Genomic DNA, 17,090 nt, shown 5'->3' with positions numbered 1-17,090 from the left:
ATCTAAAATATTAAAAAAAAAACAAACATGAAAGCTCAGAGTGAGGTTAGAGAAAATGTGTGTTCCTTGTATTGTCTTTAGGGATGGACTAGGGGAATTGTGGCTGGCTCCTCAAGTGGGATTAAGCATGGAAGTGTCCCCCATTGGTCACTGTGGCCCAGAGTCTTCCCCTTTACTTGATAGGCCCAGAAACTTGAACTTTGTCTATATACCCTGTTATGGGCTGAATTGTGTACCCCCCCCCCAAATTAATGTGTTGAAGCCGTCATCCCAGTATGTCAGAATGTGGTTGTATTTGGAGATAGGGCTTCTAAAGAGGTGAGTAAGTTAAAATGAGGCTGGTAGATTGGCCCTAATCCAATCTGACGGGTGTCCTTATAAGAGGAGGAAATTTGACAGCAGATGTGTGCACAGAGGAAAGACAATGTGAGGACACAGCAAGAAGGCAACCGTCTGCAGAAATCAAACCTGCCAACACCCCATCCTGGACTTCTATCCTCCAGAACCGTGAGAAAATAAATCTCTGTACTCTGAGTCACCCGGCATGTGGTATTTTGTCATGGCAGCCCTCACAAACTCACACGTGCCCAAGGTGACAGCTCTGGAAGCAGCAGATTGGCCAATTCGCAGTGGACTGAAGTGACAGCTGAGTGTCAATTGCATCGTTTAGAGTGGGAAGTATAACAGAAGGAGACCTGATTCCTCAAAGCAACTAGTTGGCATAGTCTTTCTTCGAGGGGAATCTTTGTGAAAGCAAACTGTTCTCGTGAAACTTCAGGGAGGGACCAGTCCTCCATGGAGGGTACCTCCTTCCTGCTTTTGTGCTGGACACATTGCTATAATCTTACTTTTGACTTTTTTTTCTTGGTGCCCTACTGACCAAGATCGCTCCCGTGTTAACGCGCTGCACAGTCCTTGCCCACAGCCCCTCTAAGTCCTTCTTATACCCTGCGCTCTGCCACTCTGGCCAGTTTGTTGGACCAGTGTGGCCCCTGACTCCTGGGCAGCTGGGGATAATAATACTTGTAATCAGAGTGCTTGTCATGTGCCAGGAACTATATTTAATATATAATTAACAGAAAAATCATCATGTAATATTGTTCATGCTTAAAACAAAGTGAACGTAAATGTAAGAATTCTGGTATGTTTTTATAAATTTACCATATGTTAGGAATTTCTGGTCATGTTTTTCTTAAGACATGAGAGGCAAAGTACTGTGGCAGAACATATATATATATATATATATATATATATATATTTAAGATTGGCACCTGAGCTAACATCTGTTGCCAATCTTTTTTTTTCTTTTCTTTCTCCCCAAAATCCCCCAGTACATAGGTGTATATTCTAGTTGTAGGTCCTTCTGCTTGTGCTATGTGGGACGCCGCCTCACTGTGGCCCGACGGGTTGTGACATGTCCGTGCCCAGGAACCGATCCAGCGAAACCCTGGGCCATCGAAGTGGAGTGGGCGAGCTTAACCACTCGGCCACGGGCTGGCCCCCAGAACTTATATTTTGAATGTTCTGAAATTGAGTTGATTATCTCAAGTTGCTAGTCTTTCTGAAAAATGTGCGTGTTACATCTATCTATCTAATCCATCTGTCTGAACTGGAAAGCAACCGTAAGTCTAAAATTTCTTTGCTCCTAAACCTGAAGCTAATGTATTCTCTTTCAAAGACACGTTATGAAAGGAGGTCAGGGGAAGATGCAGTAACAGTCTTTAAAGTTCTTTTTTCCTTTCCTTTTCCATTTTCCTGTATATGATAGCGCTTTGAGGTGGGTGACCTTGCCAGGAGACTTTTGCATTCTCTTGAAGAATGAAGTGCCATAATTCTAGTCCAGATGCAGCCACGTGGCAATGTTGCGTCTCTGCTAATAAAGATTACAATTTATGTTAAACCACTTAGAAAACCATCTCCTTGAGCAGAGGTTCAACGACGTCTACTATTAGAAGGATGTTGAAAGAAATATCATATTTCATTTATTATTGAAACAATTTGAAAATGGCATTGTAAATAGCAAAGAGTAAAGTGCTTTCACTTGTTTGATGACAAATTTATGATTTCTGTTTATTATGTTTAAGTACATCTATGGGTAATTGCACTTATTAAGGAAAAGTGATTTTTTTTTGCAGGCTTCAGGAACTGTTTAAATTATTCATTGACTAGAGCAGTTTTTGATTTGAGGCTTACACTCCACGGTGTTAACTTTTATTTTATCAATATACTTATGTATGCATATGTAATCACAGTAGCTACACACAAGGGCCAACTTGGTTTGGGCCTTTCCTACATGCACTTGAACTGTACCCTCTCTCATGCCAAGGGTTCTGTTGGGGGTCTGGGCACGGATGAAGGGGAGCACAGGGTTGCACCCAGTCGTCACCCCTCTCCTCCTTTAGAGCTGTCCTCGCCTTTCCCTCCTCCTGGTGTGGCTGCTTAAGGGAGTTCTCGGCACCAGTCATGCCCAAGCTGACTCTCTGGGCAAGGCTGTCAAGGCGGGAGGCGACGCGAGAAAGAGAGGCTGCTGCTCCGGCCACTGTCTGCAAGATGCCTCCTGTATTCTCTCCTGGATCTCTGGACTTTCTCTTTTTCTACCTCCATTTTCAGCTTTAAAAGGTTCTGTAAGATCCTATGCCCTATATTGGTGGTTTTTCTGCCAGTTAAATAGGGCATAGCAGGTCCTGTTATTTGCATTAAAGGAATAGTGTCTGTGCTCTTCTGTGCTTCTCTTTTTCGTTCTTTTTTAACGTACTGTATCTCGGTGATCCTTCCACATCAGCCCCTAGAGAGCTACCCACATTCTTTTTAGTGAGGGCATGGTGTTCATCTTATGGAATAACCACATGGCGTTCCGTGGTGTGGAATACCAGCACAGTGTGGTGGATATATAATTGTTCCTTCCCTCCCTCCCTTCTTCCCTCCTTCTCTTTGTTCCTTCTTATCAAACAAGGCTGAAGTGAATACTCTTGGACATATATCTTTGACCACGGGGAAGAGTATATTTGTGGTATAGATTTCCAGTCTACTTGAAATTCCTTGGTCAAATGGTAGGGGAATTTTATATTTTATTAGATATTGCCAGATTTCCCTGCAAAGAAATCGTACCAGTTTACACCTCCACTAGCAGTGTATGAGGATGCCTCTTTCTCCTTATCATCAGAAATACTGTTGGTGACTGATTTTCAAGGTCATTCTTCTACCTTCTCTTTCCTTGTTTGTTTACCTTCAGGCTGCGTGCTAGGACCTCATTCAAGTCCTTTTTGAAGTTTCCACTCACTTCTTTGACTTCAGCTGCCACCCATGTCCCGACAGTCCCAAACCTGAACCTCTGCTCTCGCCCCGGTTCCGCTGGGCATTTCCATCTGCTCTTCACACTTTTTTACACCTAACACTTACAATCCCAAATATTATCTCCCCTTCACGTACCTCCCCCAACCCCACAGGTAGTCCTGTTGTGTTCGCATCCTTGATTCATGCCTCCATCCGCCCAAATTCAGACCTTGGAGAGGCCGTGGCAGGTGGTCAAATTCACGGACTTTGGAGCAAGACTAACTGGGTGTGAACTCTGCCACTTATCCCCTGTATGACCTTAGGCAATTTCTTAACTTTGTGTGCCTAAAATATCCCCATCTGAAAATGGAAATAATAATAAAACTTCATAGGGTTGTGGTGAGGATTACTGAGTTAATATACGCTATGTGCTTAGAACAGGGCCTGTTACATGATAAATCCTATATGTAAGGGCTTTTTATGTATTTTGACTCCTCATATCTAATTAATTACCAAGCCCTGTAGATTTTAACTTCAAAACATTTCCTGAAATCATCCTCTTGTCTCTAGTCCCACCGATGCTGCCTTAGTTCAAGCTGCGAGTTTCTTTTCCTGGGTGACTGTGGTGAGCTAACCGGCCTCTTCGCTTCCCGCCTTTGCCCTCTGTAGCAAATGTTATATTTCTAAAACCCAGAACTAATTTTTTTACTCTCTGCTGGACTTCAACTCTTTTGTCTGCCCAGCACTCCAGGTCTTCTTTTTCCAGGAAACGCTTCTTCCCAACTGTGTGGTTCCAACGGGAGCATCCGTTTCTCTCCTCTCTGCCAATCTTGGTCACAACTGTTTGAACTAAGCCGGCACGTAACTCAGCCTGCCCCACTTAGAGCCCTTCCCTGAGATCTTTCAAACTATAACTGTGGAAAGAGAGTCAGTCTCCCTCTTGTCTTGAAACTGGCAAGACAACAAAGTTTTGGAATTATAGGCAATGAAGTTCCTGCCCTGTGGAGAAAGATGGCACAAAGCTGAAGAGAGGAGAGATGACAGATAGAAGCTTGGCATTTAACTTTCTGCTTTCAGCTGACCCACGGTCCATCAGCCCCCCAATGTTCCTCACGTTAATGGGTCTTTAATCAACTTCCCTTTTTCTAATTTTTTTTGAGTTGAGTTTCTGACTCTTGCAACATTTACCATGAACACTAGAGCTTCATATTCTGTTGATTTTCATTTAAAAAATTATAATAAAATTTTATAATTTCACCACAAATTCAAGGAATGAAAAATAAAGCCACTGGTAGAATTGCAAAGGTACATGCGAGAAAGAGAAATGCAGCCTCCGACTACTAGGAACTGCCAGGCGCTCTCTGCTAAGCCTTGGTGTTCTCCTGAAGGCCACTAAGACCGGACGAAGTGAGACGGAAAAACAAGACCCCTCCCCCTCATAATCTTGTCTAAGTAGATAGAAACAAGGTCAGCCTGCAAACCACAAAAACATAAGACCTCCCCCTATCCTGGTGAATATGAACAACTGCTGCTGCTTTATTAATTACACTGTTGCCTCATAAATAAGGTTTATTAGGACACCCCACCATAGAATTGCCCCCACTTCCTGACATTTCCTTGAATCCTACCAAAAGTCAAACACAAGCCCAAATCCTGAAAGCCCTTTGTGAATATGTTCTGTCTCAGACACCCACAGTTCCCTACGGGGTGTGCTCTCCTCCTGCAAGGAGCAAGAAGCCCAACTTGTTCGACTGCAGCATGTTTCTGGTGGTCTTCAGCTGGAGGGCATTGACACACGTTTAAAACAGTCTTGGCTGGGTCAGCCCGGTGGTGCAGTGGTTAAGTTCGCGCACTCCCCTTTGGCGGCCCGGGGTTTGCAGATTCCGATTCTGGGCATGCACCTTATCAAGCCATGCTGTGGCAGGTGTTCCACATATAAAGTAGAGGAAGATAGGTACAGCTGTTAGCTCAGGGCCAGTCTTCGTCAGCAAAAAGAGGAGGATTGGCAGTGGATGTTAGCTCACGGCTAATCTTCCTCAAAAAAAAAAACCCTACCAGTTTCGGTTGAAGAGTTTTTCATTCGATTTAACCTCAAGATACTCAAGTATATTTTGGACAGTTTCTGGGAGTTCCCAGTATATTATTATAGTTATAATGACTGATAAAACACGCTATCATAAAAGACAAGGCGAAAGGACATTTCATGAAAAGCCTTTTGTTCTGCCATCGAAGTTAGATAGCACTTTGCTTCCCAAACTAGCAAATAGTGTTAATATTTCTACCACATTAACCAGGGACTGTCTCCTGGAAATGTAAAAGCTCTAGTACCCATGCATTTTGATTAAAACCTGAAGGTGGCAGTAAATTCCTACAAGACTTAGGTGCTTAATTTAGAATTTGTATTTGTTCTCCTAATTATTCAAAATCATGTAGTGAGGCTGCAGTTGTATTTAATTCTATTACGTACTTATCAAGGCGTATTCAGGAAGAAGATAAAGTTAGAAACAAGGATTATATTGTTATTACCGTTTATTGACTGAGAAAGATTTACCATGTAAAAGGCTTAGGAACATTGCAGTGGATTATATGCTTTACAGTTACTATAGAAACACAGTATGTAATTAAACAAAAGGAAACATTAGAACTTTTAATACAGATCAAAGTGCTCTGAAGGGATGTGGCAGTAAAGGGACAGTTTATATTTGTCTATTAAATTATTAACCCTCTTGTAGGCTTTTGCTCCACACTTCTCCAATTTTATCCTCAATGTTCTTCAAATAGTATTTTGTATAGTTGTATTTTTACCCAATGACCTACTTATAATCAATAGAATCTCTAGACTATTATTAATCAAGAATGGCCTAATGAATAATTTAATATAGAAAATTTACAAATAGCAAATTTATAAAGATTAATCTGTATTGGAAAATGAATTGCTTCATTGGTCTTTTATATAAAGATCTAGAAATAGATCATTTCATTTTCCTTCTCTTAGAAGATAAGCATTGTCATTGGTATGTTGAGTTATACCAAAAATTATAACAAGGTTTTAGTGACCTCAGTGTATAGGCACAAGATTTTTATAGCTTTAAAAATTAGGAAGCATAGAATTTCTATAACATTTCTAGATAAAAGGTAAAATAAACAAGAAGTATACATATTAGAGTGTAAATACACAAAATAAAGTAATCAGTCTTGTTGAGCAAGATAAATAATGCTCTATTTTAAATACTTTCCTATGATGATGCTGACATGGAAATAATTACCAGTTTAGAAATTGTTAATATGGATGATCTGAATTTTCAAGATATTTTATCCCTCCACTTAATTTTATTTAACTCTTTTTTTTCAAAGATTTTATATTTTCCTTTTTCTCCCCAAAGCCCCCGGGTACATAGTTGTATATTTTAGTTGTGGGTCCTTCTAGTTGTGGCATGTAGGACCCTGCCTCAGCACGGCTTGATGAGCGGTGCCATGTCCACGCCCAGGATCCAAACCAGCAAAACCCTGGGCCGTAAAAGCAGAGCATGTGAACCCAACCACTTGGCCACGGGGCCGGCCCCTGTTTAACTTTGTTTTTAAAGTCATACTATAATAATAGCTACTTTATTAACAATAGTAAATGCAAATTTAATTTTCACAATTCTGTAGAAGTTTTTTTTTTCTTTTTTGGTCATCTTTTTTAGGCAGTTAGAAATTTTACAGAGACTGAAAGAGGATAGTCATGGGTTTGATTTTTTTTTTTTTTTGACCAGGGAAAAGTGTAAAGTTAGAAATATAGACATATGACATATATTTATTCCAGAAATATTGACACATGTTCACAATAAAAAATTTCCAAAACATCTATTTTTAATATAACAATTTTCAATAATTATAAATGACTAGTCTGTTTCATTTTTAAATAGTGCATCTATTTGTTTGTAATACTTGAAAATGTGGTAAAATTAAAAAAGAATGCCTTTTAACTATAGATTCTATATAATTCAGAGATATTTTAACTTATGGTACTTGAATTCCATTTCGTTTGTTGGTGAACTTAATAGTAAATATAAATATAACACCCTATGACCTATCACCAGCTTAAAACTTAAAATGTACCAACGATATCTGCATTATTTTGTAGTTATTCACTGGTGGTGGTTAATACTGGCTGCCAGCAGAGGGCGCTTTGAGGTTTATCTGTTAGAATTCCAAGACGTTGGTGGCAGAAGAGTCTAGACTCTTCAAATGGGTTTCCTAGGAGTAAAGACATCTCTAACATTTCTTTATTGCCTATGATTTCCTGTCTCGTTTTACAAACTCCCAGACTGTCTGGCAAGGGATAAGACGGCCATCTAAAAAAACCAGCTGCCGTTCCTAGCAGACAGCACCACAGGTGTCTAAGAGATGGTCTTGTGATGTGAAATCTGAGGAAGGCAGGAGGCTCCCTGGATTTTTCTCCCAGACTCTTTCCAACTGACTCCATCACCACTGTCAGAGTTCTCCCCTAGAGATCGGTATGGAGCCCAGAAATCAAAGCTTGTGGTTTTAAAACTGTCTAATTTAGTCAACAAGAAAGTAAACACCAAATAGAAAAGAGGAAGCCTGAGGGGGAACCAACGCTGAGGTAGCCTTCCAGATGACCAAGGGCGGCGTCTTCATCCTTTCTGATAGGGATACATGTCCTGATACATCCATGTGTATGCACACACATACACCACACACACCCCTAAAACAAAAGTGCCTTGAAACAATATTTACCCTTATAATGTAGGAAAGAGGTATATATAATTCTTAAATACTTAAATGAAACCTAGAAAATAAATTCTAACTGGGTTTTTCAAGGAACCTGACACACTTGATTTACAAATGTATAAGGAAGAAGAAATGCCAAGAATAGCCAAAACACTTCCAAAGAAGAATAACATGAGGAGATAGCCCCTTATCAGATACCAGAATTTTAATAAAGATTCAGTTATTAAAACAGTGAAGTAATGGCATAAGCATGGGTGATGAGATCCATGGAGCGGAACAGAGCTCAGAAGCACACTCATCACCCTTGTGCATCTACAGATGTTTGATTTATGGCAGAGGGGGTGTTGAGAGCAATGAGAAGAGTGGACTTCTCAATAGTGGTTTTGCAAAAATACTTACCCATAGGAAAATATGGAAATTGGACTTCTACCTTTACAGAAAAATTAATTTCAGATGGAAACTTCTGGAGCGATGATGATGACAGCAGCATAGTTTTTCAATCCCTTTTCTTCTCCACATAAAAACAGTCAGAGAAACTAGATAGGAAGACTAGAAACTGATGGACTCCATTTACAGCAAAACTAAATGGAGAATTTTCCCTGCGAACCCCGGCCGACAAGGCAGTGGTGCCCAATGCCATCAGCCACAAAGCACAAACAGCATCTGTGGGGAGGAGGAAGAAGGAGGCAGCAGGGAAGAAGCACACCCTGAAAGTAGCCAGCAGGTGTTCGCTGGGAGATGGGGTGGCCAGTGTGAGGAGAGCAGCTGAAACTTGGAGAGATTTTCTCTCTCCAACACCGAGTGAGTGCAGGAGGCCGGCAGTAAGAAGCTGGTGGAGCTGGAGGAGTCTGGCCCCATGGGCTCTCATAATGGACCTGTCAGGGCCCTGTGGGTCAGGGCCCCACAGTGAGGAGAAACTTCTGGGAATGGCATCAAAACTGAGCAGGATAGAGACAGTAGAGATGAAGGAAAAGAGAAAGTTCAGCTTGAAGTGGGGTAACAGAACCAAAGAAGTCCAGAAAACAAGCTGCCATATTATTGAGCGCCACTCAGAAACAACTGAAGAGGGAGCTCTGTGATGCTGGAGAAGGTTTCCTGCACCTGGCTTGTCTAGGGGTCCAGAAAAGCCATTTTCGTATAAAAATAAAAAGTATCAAGGTCAAATCCCATACAAAGTTATTACCAGACAAAGAGAGTAAGGCATAGAATAACATTCCTATGCCAGAAAGATATGTCCTCAAAACAGATCAAAGCTGTGATCCAGGGGATGGGTCCCATGGCCAAGTGGTTAAGTTCACGAGCTCTGCTTCAGCAGCCCAGGGTTTTGCCAGTTAGGATCCTGGGCGTGGACATGGCACGGCTCGTCAGGCCAGGCTGAGGTGGCGTCACACATGCCACAACTAGAAAGACCCACAACTAAAATATACAATTATGTACTGGGGGGATTTGAGGAGAAAAAGCAGAAAAAAAAAAAGAAGATTGGCAACAGTTTTTAGCTCAGGTGCCAATCTTTAAAAAAAAAACAAAAAAAAAACCCCCAACAAACTGTGATCCACTATTTCACAACAACTGAAAGATACTAAGGAAATGTTACAAAACATGAAAGAACCAAACATATCACAATTAGAAAAACTCAGAAATGAGGTGACAGAGGTCAGCCAGAAATACAAAATAAAAGAAGAAATCATTTCAAAAGTGAAGACTAAACTAGAAGATACACGAGTGAATAAACCCACTGCATATTGCCTTAGAAGAAATAGATGGGGAAAAAGAGGAAAAATAAAAAATGAAAAATCAATGAAGTGTGAGATTAAAAGGATTCAAGAGGAAGTGACAAATATTGAAGATAGACAAAGAAGATTGATTCCATGGATTATGGCGTCCCTGAAGAAGAAAGCCAAAGGAAAGGAACACAACAAATACAGAAAAATATAATAAGGAAAACTTCCCTGAAATCAAAAAAGATTTGAATTTTATATTGAAAGCATAATTGAGAATATCAAATCAGAAGAACCAGTCACAAGACATATTCTAGTAAGATTACTGAACTTTTAGGAAAAAGAAAAATTGGGGGGATATAAAAAAAAAAAAAACCCATGTGACTTATAAGGAAAAAACTTAGATTATCATTGTATTTTTTCAGCAGACTGCTCTATGCCAGAAGAAAGTTGAGAAATGTATTTAAGATACTCAAAGAAAGAAAGTGCAAGCCAAGAATTTTATATTCAGCAAAACTAACTTTCAGAAATAAAGGGCACAGGGGCCAGCCTGGTGGCATAGTGGTTAAGTTCACACATTCCGCTTTGGCAGCCTGGGGTTCACAGGTTTGGATCCTGGGCGTGGATCTAGCACCACTTGTCAAGCCATGCTGTGGTGGCATCCCACATAAAACAGAGAAAGATTGGCACAGATGTTAGCTCAGCAACAATCTTCCTCAAGCAAAAAGAGGAAGATTGGCAACAGATGTTAGCTCAGGGCCAGTCTTTCTCACCAAAAAAAAAAAAAAGAAAGAAAAGAAAGAAAGGGCACAAATTGTTGTCAACAGACAAGAACTCAGGACACATTATTCCAGTGAACCATACTTCCGAAATCCACAAGAGGACGAGCTTCAGACACCAAAGTGCCCAGAGGCACATCAAAATAAGGGGATTAAATACATACTTTACTGTACAACTAGGACTGAGGGATAAGAGCAGTGGCGTGTTGTTTGAGAAATAACATACATTTCAAATTAAAACACCTTGTTTTTCAGCCTATACCTATAACTTTAGTGTGAGATGCTATTTCTTGGAAAATCCATTACCAGTTTTTAAATTTATCTCCCCAACAATAGAGTCACAGAAGTCAGACTTGGTAAATGCAAGATTACTCTCTGATTCAGCAAAGAAGTCACTCATGCATGTTATTAATGAATGAGATTCCTTCTAACATGAAGGTTGGTTGATACTTTTGTTTATATTAATAAGACAAACAATGTGAACAATGAAGATATGTATCAGAACTTCACTCGTTTGTCAATAATGCAAGTGACCTCTGATGAACTGGATAATAGTTTTCAAATATTTCCTCACTTTTGGGTGCTATTCAAAATGTAATGGCTACAGACACAAGACACTTTTAAGTTTAATGTGCATTGTTAACATTTTCTCCATCACTTTCTTAAGTCTAGACAATCATAAAAAGCAATAAATCAAACTCTAATTTGTAGAATTTGCTGGTTTCTCTGGTGTGAATACTCTCACCACAGCTGACTTCAGGCTACCAAGACGATATCACTGAATGTGGAGCTGGAAGCGTCGTGCAGTGGCTCACCGTTCCATAGTCACACAGCGTTCCACCGTGCAGATGTCACAGATGTGAAAAACCTTAAAAGCGTAGCTAGTAAAAACATGCAGTAAAGTAATTAGGGAATGATGATTTTCGAATTTTCTACGTTTGCTTTTAATATAATTTATTTAATTGTACATCTATATAATTTCATTTTAATAATGGATGTGTTTAACAACCAGCTCACAAGATTCCTGAAAATGTAACAACTGGCTCTCCTGAGCTGGTGTGAGCTGGCTCCAGCCCACCACCACACAAGAGGGAGAGTGTGTAGTAGGTAATTGTTCCGACAAAGCGAATAGAGTACAACTATTTTAAGAATAGAAGAGACGGATTTTTAAAATGTTTTCAGTAGTCATATTGCTGGGAATATTAGTGTTATTCTTCTGAGACAGTTGCATGTGTAAGTATGAGATAAAATAAGTAATTACGGGATATATTACTTCTACCATTCTCCGCATTCTTGAGAACCAGAATTCTCATATGGAAGAAAAGAGATATACATGTAATAGAAAAGAGTTTACATAAAAGTTTGGGTTGAAATTGCAATTATCAATATGGACGCAATAAATATTTTATGTATATTTCCTAGTTCTTTCCACCGAACAGGCCTAAAAACAACGATCAACCCAGAAACAACGAGCATCCTTCGTACCTAGATTGTGGTACAATCTACAATTATCATTACAGTTTCTCATTAAAAGAAACCAGATGTTCTTAGAGAAATGGTCAAATATAGGACTTGGGCAAGAAATGAGCAAGACAAGCTTAGAACATCTGTATTACCAGAGAGAAAGAAAAACCAGCAAAAATTACTAGAGTCATGTGAAAAGGATTTAGGGGCCAGCTTTAAAGGGCTCCTAATGGTCAAAGATGGGGCAATTTGAGCAAAATAATGATAATAATTACAATGGATCAAAGCCCATCAACATGTTTAAATCGAAAAGTTCTTAATGATTGTGTGTGTGTGTGTGTGTGTGTGTAACTGTATGTGTGTGTGTGTGTAACCTTTAGAGAATGACAAGGAAAAAATTCATTATCTTGAAAACTGATGAACAAAAGGCAAAGAATTCAACATTTATCCTACCTTTCCTTATATAAACTGCATCACTTGGTATGGTAACAAAAGAGTGGATTTTTATAAGGGTAATCCAACAAATAAACGAAAATAAAATGACAGAATTTGAATATCACCATTTGCCAGTTTCTAATAAATGGCCATAAGCACTAAACATCACTGGCTGCTAAGTTCACAAAATACGGTGATAATCAGAAACTACATGCTTGTTATCATTTTGAACTTGAGGCTGATCTAGTCTCTGAATCCAGCTGACGATTTGCAGAAATTCAGAGGACAGAAGAAAATCTTGGATTATAGCAAGAATATGCAATCAGCAAAATTCAGTCTGTGGGAAACTCTACAGTTTCAAACGGCCCAGATTCTTCAGCTGAAAAAAGTATGAGGAAATGACAAGGATAGAGGAAGAACTTTATAGAATAAGAGATAATTAAAAGACATAATTTTTTTTTAAACCAAGCGAGACTAGCTGATAGTGTAGGTATGCACATTTGGGTAACAAAACTATTTTTAAAAAGTGAGGCAGTGATTAGTATAACAGCCAGACGGTGGTGACGTACGTGGGGAGAGGAAGGCTTGTGACTGGGATGGTACACGCGGAAGCAGCTTCTTGAGCTTCTTAACCGGGGGGTGTTTGCCTTACAGTAATTTCTTGAGTTATACATTTGTTGTATATGGTTTTTCTGTCTTCACGTTTTATTTTACAATAAAAAGATTCTAAATGATAAATTCCAAATGGATTTTTGGTTTGCACCAACACACTCATCCATCTCACCTCTGAACTGGGCCTTGCGTTTTCCCTCCTGTCAGCTAATTGTAGGGAACGTCTGGTAGGCCACAGATGCATGCTGAGGGAGAGGGGTTTGTGCAACAGAGGCAGGCGAATGCGGAACTGGGCAACATGTTGTGTTACTTATCTGTGCCCTCTGGGTTCGCTCAGTCTCTCCTGCCCCCTCATCTTATGTGCCATGGGACATCAAGTGACTCTGTGACCAGAGCTGTTCATCAGGAGTTGCATGGTCAGGTGCTCAGCCTCTACTGAGCCCCAGTAGCAAGTCAGAAGCTGCTTTTCAGATAAGGTATAATCTCTTCTACACTGTGCCTTTATCACATCTGCTCCACTGTCTCTCTCAGACCACTCATAGCAATTGGCTGCAGTAATTGTTGCAATATGCACATTTCTTGCTAAGGATTCTTTTCTGCTATTTTCTATTCTACTGTGGTAGCCAGTTTCCAAGATGGCCCTTGATCTTGCTCACCTCCTGGTGTTCACATCCTTGTGTAGCACTCTCTCACACTGAATATGACTGAACTTTGTAGCCAAGAGGGTATTATGTAGATGATGAAGTGTGACTTCTGAGGCTAGGTCATAAAAACCATTGTATCTTCTACGCTGCTGTCTCTTGGATTACTCACTCTGGGAGAAGCTGGCTGCCATGTCCTGAGGACACTCAAGCAGTCCTGTGAAGAGGTCCACATGGTGAGGAACTGAGACCTTGCTGAACTTGTGAGCAAGCTATCATTTCAAAAATTTTATATAAATGAAGTCATGCAGTAGGTAATTTTTGGGGATTGACTTTCCTCATTCAGCATAATTCTCTGGAGTGAGACTGCAGCTTTTTCTGTGGTGTTTGGCTAGAGTAGAGCGGTTATTGTCTGCAAGTTTCTGCCTTGCTGGGCAGCCTCTTTCCTAGAGACAGCAGGCTTTGTTGGGGCTTTTTTGGTCTACACCCATCAGAAACTGTGGGTTGCCGGCTTCTTTAGCTCTGAGTCTGAGATATATGAGGCAAAATGAAAACCCAGGGAATTAACCATCAGCTGTTCCTCAGATTCCAAGACCTCTAGCCAGTCTGCCTTCTTTTTCCACCTTACGGAGTCTTCTTATGTTTGTTTTCTATATCACATCCAGAATTTTCAGTTTTAGTTAGTGGGAGGAATAGGGAAAACTGTGTCTACCCCATCTTCTTGGAAGTGGAAATCTCCATGGCTGCCTCTTAACTACACAAAAGGAAACTGATTTTTTTTGGTGAGGAAGATTGTCCCTGAGCTAACATCTGTAGCAATCTTCCTCTACTTTATATGTGGGATACTGTCACAGCATGGCTTGATGAGCAGTGCATAGGTCCACACCATGGATCCAAACCCGTGAACCCCAGGCCACCGAAGCAGAGCGTGAGAACCCAACCACTACACCACTGGGCCAGCTCCGAAACTGATTGATGATGTAGTTTTATACTTTTTTGTCTTTATGGTTTAAATATTTCAGTCGTGGTAGAGAACATGTTGATCTTTATTCATTTGTTCAGCTCTTACTATTCAGTTAAGACAAATAGAAATAAACATTCAATTAAAAATGAATAGAAGTAAACCAGCTCTTTGGATAGTCTGTGTTACTTCTGATTGTTTTGTCCTTATGTGGATGGGTGTAGAGGAGAGAATGAGAGTCTGAGGGTCATGAGCACCTTGCACTGGCTCCCAAGGTATTTTGAGGAACCTCACACTCAGCAAAAAAGTTTCTTTCATGACTGAATTATATCCCCAAAGTCTTATAAAATGTGTTTTCTATTGAAAAGTTTAACATGGGCTCTCTTGTTTAATAAATACACACTGAATAACAGAGAGTTGCTCCATACCTTGCCCTTGAGTTGTGCTTCCCCTTACGGATGACGGGCGGGTTTGGAAGAACCAGCAATATGGCACAGACAACTTTTCTTAACTTCAGGTAAAGCCTGCAGTTCCATCCAGGGTGGTGGACAGATAGAAAAGGATGTTGGAATTAGCACAGAGCCAAAGCTGAACCAGTGTTCATGCTTCACACAGAGTGTGGGGAAACATTACCCCAACTGTGCAATGAATTACTTCTGGTAAGACCAGAATTGCCTACTTTTAATTTGAAAAGACATCTAGGCTGAATGTCACTTCTTAGACCTTCAACATCAGTGGTTTAACATGATTTTCTCCTTGTGCTTTCCAAAAGAAAATATCAGTGTGTAACTGGAGTGTGGGCTTTCGCCCAGTCATTTGAACTTCAACGTCTCCTTCCTGCTTTACTTTTACTTGATTTTTCAGAATATGCATGATCTTCTTGGTTGCAAATTTCTTTGATCTTTCTATGCTTTCTATTCTTTCAATTTTTTTCGTAAAAACACCTCAGTATATCTAGTTTTCCAACCCTTAGCCTAGCCTTAATGAGATTGATGATATCACGGTCACATAACGTTAGTGACAACAGCTACTTTTTATACAGTGCCCTGTGCCCAGAGCTACCTCTGTCAGTGGTAACTGCAAAAGAAGCCAGAGAACAAACTAAGGTAATTTGAGGGTTTTGGCTGCTCGTATCAGTCTTTTTGCATCTAACCCACTTTCTTTCCCTTTCACATGGTTATTTACTTGACTTGATCATCAAGACCTGGTTATCCCTCCACCTATCCAGTGTAACTTTGACCTCTTCATTTCTAGATCCTTGACTTTTTCTTGGCAGTTGACATCTCAGATTCCCTTAGCTGAACTGATCTGTTTCCCAACCTGAGGCTTGTTCCAGACCCAGAGCCTGTGGACTCCCTAGTGTCTGACTCCTAGACTCTAGCTTATTTTTTGACCATCCACCCAAATTACCAGCTTTTGGACTCTTGACTTGTTTCTGGTCTTCACCTTTCCTCACACAATCACATGTGGCGACTTTGTGAAATGTACACGCCTTCTTGCCAGGCTTGGACCAATGACCCTATCCAACTTTCTCCAGGCTTATATTGACGCTTGGAAAATTTGACTTTTCACATCCAATTGATCATGAAACGCTATCAAATTTGTGTCTTAGAAATTTCTAAAACCCATTCCCTCAGCATTAGGCAGGATTGCTTCAGCTGCAAATTACAGAAACAGCATTCAAGCTAGCTTTGCAAAAAATGGAATTTATTCTTCCTCATTTCCGGAAAAGTCCAGATTGAGTCAATTAGACTCATTTATTTAAACAATGTCACCAGGAAACTGCCTCTCTCCATCCCTCAGCTCTGTTCCTTCTGTGCACTCTTTACTCTTGGACAAGCAAAGTTTTTATGGTGGGAAAGACGGCCCTGCGGCTCCAGGCTTACACAGTGCTTACAGACCTGACTTCTGGGTGAGAAAACTGGGGCACAGGGGCTCAGGGTGGGAAGGATACTCACTGTAGCAGGATTTGAACTTTTTACCTTGTGCTACTGATTAGATCAATGCACCCGTATACCATTACAAGTTGTATTACAAAGTGGGAATTCAATCCACAGAGACATGACTAAGTAGAATATAAAAACCCCGTTAATTAGGCAGTAGGTGAGCAGGACCAAGTCAACAGAATCAAATACTATCTAGAGGACAAGCTAGTGAAGAACTGAAGTGTCAGTGAGATTGAACAATATGGAGGTCAGTGACGAATTTGACAAGGGGAAGTTTGTTGGGACTAACAGCCAGAATGTGGTAGGTTGAGAAACAAAAGGGAGAGGAAGGAATGAAGGGGAGCAGAGAAGGAGGGAGCTCGTGGGAGGGGAGATGTTGGGAGGCTGAGGGCAAGGAGCCAGTGGAGAAGGCAGTTTGAAGATACAGGACAGAGTAAGGTACTTGAAAAGTCACAAGAGGCAGGCTGCTTCTTCCCTGAAACAGGAGGGAAGAAAAGAAGATTCATCTATAGCTAGGTTTGTGT

The sequence above is a fragment of the Equus quagga genome, chromosome 2 (genome assembly GCF_021613505.1).
Source record: "Equus quagga isolate Etosha38 chromosome 2, UCLA_HA_Equagga_1.0, whole genome shotgun sequence".
Lineage (NCBI taxonomy): Eukaryota > Metazoa > Chordata > Mammalia > Perissodactyla > Equidae > Equus > Equus quagga.
This window is presented reverse-complemented; position numbering follows the sequence as displayed.